A 9316-nucleotide genomic window follows, 5' to 3' on the forward strand; every position below is an offset into this window, starting at 1 on the left:
GACCTTCCCAACACAACCGAACCCAAATAGAACTACCAACATGAAGGAGAAAAATCCATAATCTCATGCGGAAATCCAGCCCTACCTTACCCGAAACCTGAATCTTGAATTCTCGAATTGGTCTGACTCCCAGACAGACCGCCCATATCGAATCATCACTGAATCGAATCCATGTAGAATACTAAGCTAAGACTAAAACACTTACAAACCAGATTATCTTGATGTTACCAACTGAACAAGGTCGCTAATCATAACCAGATACAGAACACCTATGCTTTACAGAAGGCTCATATAATTCTTCGAGTAGAAAATTCATCCCTGCAACGGTTAGACTCAGACGAGAGTTGCGCAATAGAGTTAAATCAACCACGCTGAGATTATTTAATCTACTGCAAGCGACTTAGCGTTTCCCGAATAACAAGCTACTTTACACACACGAAATCCGAATCACTAATACTGCCCGAAACATTATGATGCACCCTAGATGCTTTTCAAAAGCAACCGAGACCTCCCTGGTCCCAACTTGTCTGCCAACTATCTGAAACACCGGATTCCAACCCGATTGCTGAGTCAAAAGACACCCGCACAGTCGCCCCACGCGAATTGAGAACGAAAGCCTCAACTGATCAGAATTACCCGATCCATATTGACACCAATTCCACTGTTAAAAGAATGCCACAAGACCAACTGCAGTCACATAACATAATCGGTCTCCAACAACCTACCTTCTCCTGATTCGAAACACGTGGCCCACTCGCAGACGAAACCAACCCAAGACACAACACAACGACTCGATTGATATCAAAACTAAACCCATTCATTTCCCTTGAACCCTGCGATTGATGCCCTTGGCATTTAGATATCCTAATTCTTATTCCACTGAAACTAAATCTTGCTCAAAACACGTATGATACCGGACTCGAGATCAATACTCCACACACAACCCGAGATTCATGAATCTGCACTTGCAATTCACACCACAACCTTCCGATTCTCGATGAACCCTTACCTGACCGAAAAGTAATTACCCCCAAACCATTTATGAGACTACCAGTTTCGCACCTGATCCAACCACCAGGTTCCCAAGAGTCCAAACAGCAAGGCTACCCGGCCTAAAAACCCCTCTGCGCCACACACTGATCCCCCACATGATCCTGCAACTCAATGATTTAGCGATGACACATGTGAGTGCTTGGCCAAGCCAAGACTGATTTGATTTGTTCAATCAGTCAGTCATCATAAATCGAAAATCGGGAAACAACAAATGGACATAGAGAATGATTATAATCCATGTCTCAGTCCATATGATATCTAGAATGGAGGAATATATGATCCCTTATCTAATGGACAAGTCATTGACAAGGTCAAAGTTCGACAGCGGCTTTAAGAGCTACGATTGCCAGTTAGGTTTTGAAGTCATACTCAATAATAGTTTTAGACTTATCCAAGTGGGAGACTGTTGGATTAATGTCTAAGTCCATAACTATATTTGGTATGTACTTGACCCGACCCAGCATGGTCCATTTGGGTTGCACTTCACCGGCACAATTTATATGGATAGTCTTTTGAGAATAGTATATTTATGATTTATATTAATATATTATAAGTTCTAATATATTAATATGGAATCATATTATTTAATTAGTATTGATCAAGAAATAATTTAGAATTAATTAAGTGATCAAAAAGAACTAATTAAATATGAACTCTTATATATATGGAATGGACCAAGTTTATTTAGGTTGGGCTAAGCTTTCATGGATGGTCCATGGAGCTTTTAACCCATGGATCCTATGTAAATGAAAGGTCATGGGTATTAGGGTTTACATGGATGTAACCCTAATCCTCCATAATATATAAAGGGGTCCTTGGCTCACAAAATTGGCACAAGTGTGTGAAAATAAGAGTGGGCCGATTTTAGTTTGCATACATATTCTCTCAAGTTCTTCCAAGGTGTTTTGGTGATTTGTGATTCCATTTGAGGCTTCCACACTATTGGGGCTAAGCTCTTAAAGCTTGAAGACATCAAGCTACATCAAAAGGTATGTCAACTAACTAGAACTTTGTAGTATAGGTGCTTCATAATATGCTAGTTAGGATGAAACCTTGGAATAGTTAATATTTGCATGTATAATAGAGAAAACATAGATCCAAGGTTTATAGGGTTGCATGTACACCATAGGAGTGTTAGAATGCTCAAAACCCAACAGTGGTATCAGAGCCATGGGTTGTTTTCTGTTATATTGATGCAAATGTTTTATTTTCAAGTTGAAAAAAAAGGAAAAAAAAACATGACGTTTGTCAAATTTTAAGATAATTACTTGTTTTGTGAAAAACGAATTATTTGTAAAATTTAAATCATTTGTTATATGAGTTGAATTAGGTCAAATTTAGTAAAAGATAAAATGATATGATTATTTTATTAGTTTTAAAAGTTTGATCTAAATGTTTTAAGGAGTTACATATTTTGTCATAAAATTTTGGAGCTCAAAAGTTTTTTTTAAAGTTGTGATCTTAAGGGTTTTTGAAACTTCCATAAGTTATGGATATGAAAGTTTTTTTTAAAAAAAAAAAATTTGATTCAAAGTTTTTATGGAGTTACAAAATTTGGTGTTAATGTTTTAAAGAATTCCATAACTTGTTCTTAAGTTATGGAACATGGAAAGTTTCATCATAAAACACCATTAATTCCATAAGTTATGGAATCCAAAGGTTTTCAAGAATTACAAAACTTGCCCTCAAGTTTTGGAATTTGAGAAAAGTTTTTATGAAAAAGGAATTGAATTCTAAAACTCTTGGGTTCATAACTTAAACAATTAATTAAATGGTTTTAATTTTGAGTTTAATAATTGGAATTATGATGTTTTGTTGAATAGTTCAAATTAACTCTTATGGACTTTATTAATAGTTAATTAAAGCGTTTAATTAAAAGAGTATTATTAATCCATAAATATATGGTTTGAGTTTAATTAAACTAAAAGTCTAGTTTAATTAATAGATTAAACCACCAAGTATTTTAAATGTCTAAAATACATCCATATACTATTATAATATTAAAAGTTTAATATATTATATGTATAAGAGCAAGTCGTCTTACCATTAGTAGGCCTCATTCACGAAGCCGGTCTATAAGGGGGGTATAAGGTTACTGCCTATAAAATGGCAGTTTAATGGGTGTCCACTCTCACTCACCGCTTCCTTGACCGGTGGAGGGTCGTTAGCCGAACAGGTAGGACAAGGACTATAATTCTCCCTTCATTATAAGTATAATGATAAATACTAAGTAACTAAACACTTATAAATTCCCAATCTTAGTTACTTAGAAAAATGTGAATAAGGTGCTAATCCATGAAATTACACTTTGCACTTTGTTTAAGCTGTTAGTGGAGCGTGTGTGGTTAACCGGCACACTAACCTGGACTTAACAAGGTAGGCAAAGGGTAACTTAATGTTTATCATAGTATCGTTGGAGCGTGTGTGGTTAACCGGCACATCGATTGAGGGGTAAATATTAAGGGTACCAAGTATATTTGCATGGTTACTTCACACCTTGTTTTGTGATCCTCGGCATCCTAGTCACAAAACCTGAAGGGCACACTCGAGATTGAAACATGCCATTGAAAAGTTCAATGAATCTCAAAAGAATCTAGGAGTTTCAAAACCAATTAAAACCTAATAATACATTTCGTTTATCTTGGTGGAAATTGGTGAATCGTCATTCACCTACCTTCAAATATTTTATAGCTTGGATTACGGCATCCTTCTTCCAAGTTATAAAATAGTTTGTTGGGTCCTAGCCTTAATATATCATATTGGGTGTTATATTAAGGACTTAAATCTACTTTACGTGAATTTCTCCCATTGTTGATGTCTGGTTTAGACAACAATGATCTTCCCAAACCAAGCTTTCCTAATGAATATGACTTCCCGAGTTTGGCTCATGGAAGTCATACTTCTCTTCCTCCACCTCCTCCAATTATTCTCCCTAACCCACAAGTTCAAGGTCACTCAAGCCCTAATGGCAAGCAAGGTCTATGTCACACCCCCAAACCAAGGATGGCGGAAACGTCCGGGGGTGGAGGACTTCATGTATAGTATCATAACAACAATTGTAATAGTAATTCAAGCAAACACAACCAACATATATATAATTGAAAAAAGTTACATCATTGTATGAATTACATGTTTACGAATCAATTACAATATATTGACAAAAATATGAAATAGTAGACGCCTTAGCGTCCCATCCTCAAAAGCACTTGATTACCTGTTTGATGATTTCCTGAGAATACAAGTTGTTTGAAAAAGTGTCAACACAAAGGTTGGTGAGTTCATAAGCTTTTGTTTGGTATTATTAAAAGCCTTTCGTTTGTGAAAGTAGTATTTGTGTTAGAAAATCCAATATTTTCCTTAATGTGTAAATGTAGTCTTAAAACCCACAGACCGAAATGTACAAGTAATTTGTCATATTTATAGTAAAACAATGCAAGTTGAAATCGACATAAACTCGTTAAATTTTAATGAAGTTCCCGTAAATTCCAATGTTTATTAATACTTTATGTGAGTTATTATAACCATGCTATGACCTAGTTGGCCTGAAACGACGTTCTTCAGGCGTCGGAAATGTTATGACATTTGTCACCCCAGACCTGCCGGTCTAGCTGTTGCATGCAGCTTAGGTGTGGGTTTGTCAAACCCAATATAGATCTATACACAAGTATCACGCTCTCCCTCAAGGAGACTCTGGTTACAATACAGGACTTAATGGTAATTTGAAGTAAATGTCTCACAAAGTAATTAACGGAATTACGTGTTATGAAAACTTGGTACCGTATGGCCGTACCTTGCTTAATGAAAATATCATTTGTATAAATGTACCCTTTTTCAATGTATGTGCTATGTAATGTATCATAAACTATACCTATTATAGTTTATCAACCAAGGGTAGTACGTAGTAATGTATGCAAACTATATTTAAAATAGTTTATTAAATGTTTGATTGTATCGTTAACGGAAATACGTGTTATTAAAACTTGGTACCGTATGGCCGTACCTTGCTTAATGAAAATATCATTTGTATAAATGTACCATTTTTAAATGTATGTGTTATGTAATGTATCATAAACTATACCTATTATAGTTTATCAACCAAGGGTAGTACGTAGTAATGTATGCAAACTATATTTAAAATAGTTTATTAAATGTTTGAATGTATCGTTAACGGAAATACGTGTTATGAAAACTTGGTACCGTATGGCCGTACCTTGCTTAATGAAAATATCCTTTGTATAAATGTACCATTTTTAAATGTATGTGTTATGTAATGTATCATAAACTATACCTATTATAGTTTATCAACCAAGGGTAGTACGTAGTAATGTATGCAAACTATATTTAAAATAGTTTATTAAATGTTTGAATATATCGGTTGTACTTTGATTATAATCACTTGTTATTCTTTATATTCAATATGTCCAAATCCATTTGTAAACTGATGTGTATCCATATATTAAGATAAAATCACATATATTGCAATAACATATAATCATATAAAGATATACACCTTGCTCAACATGTTACAAGGTGAAATGAAATTGACAGCAACTTTTTGTTGAAAACAGTTTCTGTTACTGTTTTTAGAAAATTTATAGAAAAATCATCAAAGCTCCAAATCCAAATCCGCAAATTTTGAGAGTTTGGAATATGAGTCTAGTTTGTTTGTAAATTTTATCAAGATTTTTAGTGATCTCTAACAGAGGTGAAAATGTCCATAATCACAGACTGGTCCGGGTTTGCCTCTGAAATGGTAGGCAGTTTTGTAAAAATCACCATAAATTGTAGAAACATCATATGGGGATGTTCAAGTAGCCATTTTAAAGCTAAGAGTTTGAACTACTTGCACCTGGAACAGTTTTGAAAACTAAATTATTTAAGTTGACCAAAACAGTCCGTGATTGAAGTCTATCTTTTCTGAGGTAATCTGTTAGAAAAAGTTTAATTGTGTTCTTGATGATTTTGCTTGTATTCCCCCCTTAAAAACTTAAGAAAACATGTAAATGTAGGGGTATGAACTCACCTTATGTGGTTTCAGTAGATGAAAGTGAGAGAGAGGAAGTGTTCAACCCAAGAACACTAAGAAGATGTCTTGATGATTCGAGAATCTAACACCGAATAAGATGGAACTTGTGTAAGATATCAATGTTTTGAGTAGAATGGAGTTTAATAATTATGTGAATGATGAATATACTTACTAATTGAAGAAAGAAATCCCTGGAGAAAGCCTTGAAGTTCTTGAAGTTGAGAGAAAAGATGAGAGAATTTTGGAGAGTGTTCTTGGTTGCTAAGTGTAGAATAAAAGAATTTTATGGAGAATGAGGAGAGAGGATCAATCCTCCAGCTCTTAGAACGTGGGAAGAGCTGGAAATTGGGTGTAAAGGTCCACTAAGGAGACAAGGGGTAGTGGGAAAGAGTGGCTAATCATAGAGTGAGGTGGTGGTGGTTTGCTTTTGCCATAAATTAAGGAAAAGCAAATATTCCCTCAATAATTAGTTCAACCACTAATTATTTTAATATATTTTATAAAAACCCTGGAGATTTATATATTTTGGGGCCTTAGTTTATAAAATAAAGTTTTGGGTGAAAATCCCACGTTAAAATAATGAAAAACGGAGTTAAAACGAAGTCGTAGTCGAAAACCGGGAGAAAAAGCTGAATCTGCGAAGTTGCTCGGTCCTGGGCCGAGGTTCGGACCTGAGGCTTCGGACCTGAGGCTTCGGTCCTGAGGCTTCGGTCCGAGGCTTCGGTCCTGAGGCTTCGGTCCGAGGCTTCGGTCCTGAGCACTTCGGATGCGAGGCTTCGGTCCTGAAGCTTCGGTTTTGGGTCCTTAAGGCTATTTTACCCGTTTTTACCCCGTTTCAAGTGGTTTTTGACCCGGTTAAGGGTCGTGATGACCCGAATGATTACAAAAAGTTAAAGGAACTTTTGAGAGAGATTTGGGAGAGATTTCTAATAGAGAGAGATTGAGTGAAAGAGATTGAGAGAGAGTTCTTTTGAGACCTTTTTGAGTGTTTGGCTTTGAAACGCAAGGTCCGTAAACCCCGTTAAGCCATGATTTAGTGTCCTACACAATCCCGATGATTGTGCAATAGTGTTTTATCGCTTTGGTTCGTTGTTTAGCACTGTTAAGGCTAAGGAAAATCAAACACATGAATTTTCGAAATGATGTTTTCTCATTAAAATAGCGAATTGTACAGTGATTACATAACGTAAACCCTAACATACAAGGGTTATTGGAGTTGACCGGTTTGACTTGTTGACTTTGTTTGACTTTGACTTGACCGAAATTTGACGGTTGTCACATCATCCCCCCGTTAGAAGGAATTTCGTCCCGAAATTTGCATTTGACTGGGACATCAAGAGTTTGGGAAAAGATGTGGGTATTTTTGTTTCATTTGATCTTCGCGTTCCCAGGTGAACTCAGGCCCTCGTTTAGCGTTCCAACGGACCTTCACGATGGGAATACGACCTTGTTTCGTTCGTTTGATTTCCCGATCCATGATTTTGATTGGTTCCTCCACGAAGTGGAGATTTTTGTTAACTTCGATTTCGTCGAGTGGTATTACGAGGGTCTCGTCGGATAGATTTTGTCAATCATATTTTTTTTGGGTAAAAAAAAAATAAAGTTTTATTAGTTACCTATAGCGACGACTTGTCGTCACCACAGGTTTAATCTATTACGATGACTTGTTGTCGCTATAGGTTTTTAACAATAGCCAACGACATACCTATAGCGACACACAAGTCATAATTTGCATGCGTGAAGACTTGGAGTACTTTCTAACTGGTTCATGTGTGAAGACTTGGAGTACTTTCTAATGAAAACTGTGCTACTGGGGAAATTGGAAACTGGAACGTAGCTTCAAAGTCAAGAATATGCAGTAGGCATGTGATGCATTAAATGCATGAGGCACACAAGTCATAATTTGCAGCAACATATCCGTATATGTGTGTGAATTGAAGAAGAAGGTTACGGCTCAAAGAATATATATATATTCATTTTCTCTTCATTTGTTAGATACACAATAACCATAACATCATAGACTATATATATTCCATTTCATTTGTAATTTTCACTAGTTTATATTCTGCGAGTGTTACCGAAATCATTTATCAATTTTTCAGAAGTGCTTAACTTGTTTTGTTGCATTCCCAACAATTTGCTTATTAATTACTTCTCCCACTTTACTTATATAAATCATCACATTCTTACCGCGACTTTTAACTTCTCCCTCACAAATGGATCCACCTGCAGATCATCAAAACCCCATAGATGACCTCGATTGGTTTCAGTACTTTGATCATCAAGATCTTTTCAGGTATATATAAACGTCACTCATTACACCATCTTACGCACAGAAAAGTGATTTTGTCGACATTGATCAAAACATGGTTTAGATTTGTAGTGATCAAAAAGAGTATTTCATCGTGTTGGATTTGATTATCTTGAGTTTTTTTTTTTTTTTTTTTTTGGATTTTTGCAGTGGTGACATGCTCAACCATCATGATTACGAGTTGTCGGAAAAATTGCATGAAGGGCTCGATCAGAACGTTTCCACAGTACTTAACAAGGATCAAAACATCATTTCTAGAAATGAGTTTCACGATCTTGATCCCCTTGAAGATATAAGCTTATGGGATTGTTGGGAGGATGGTAATTTACCATTGGTTAGTTTCAGTGAAGACTATAAATCCGGTGGTGAGGCTACATGTAGTGCTAGTGCTGTCACCACTGATCACGGTGGCCGGAAGGTAACAAAGAGATTGAGACCATTGGAGTATGAAGAGATAGAGAAGTACTTTGAGATGCCGATAATCATGGCAGCAAAGGAACTAGGGATAAGTTTAACAGTGTTGAAGAAAAGATGCAGAGAGTTAAACATAAACAGATGGCCTCATAGAAAACTTAAGAGCCTTCAATCCCTCATTGAAAATGCCAAGGTAAATTATGATAATAACCTTCTATACATTACTCATGCACTTGGTAACCAAAGTAGTTTTGGTATTTTCTAAAATTTTAATCGTTAGCTTCTTTATAACTAAACATAGGTCCTAGGCATATGCCACATCAAATCAATTGATTTACTACGATCTCCTGATTTATATTTATATAAACTTAACTCATTGTAAATTTTGTGAACTCACATGAAAAATATATTGTATCTACCTTTAAAAAAAATTAGGAGTTGGGATTAAACGAGGAGATAGAGACGTTAGAAGGGCACAAGAAGATGATGGAGAAATTGCCAGGTATGGAATT

This window comes from Lactuca virosa, chromosome 6 (assembly GCF_052849685.1).
Source record: "Lactuca virosa cultivar CGN04683 chromosome 6, Lactuca_virosa_CGN04683_v6, whole genome shotgun sequence".
NCBI classification, from domain to species: domain Eukaryota; kingdom Viridiplantae; phylum Streptophyta; class Magnoliopsida; order Asterales; family Asteraceae; genus Lactuca; species Lactuca virosa.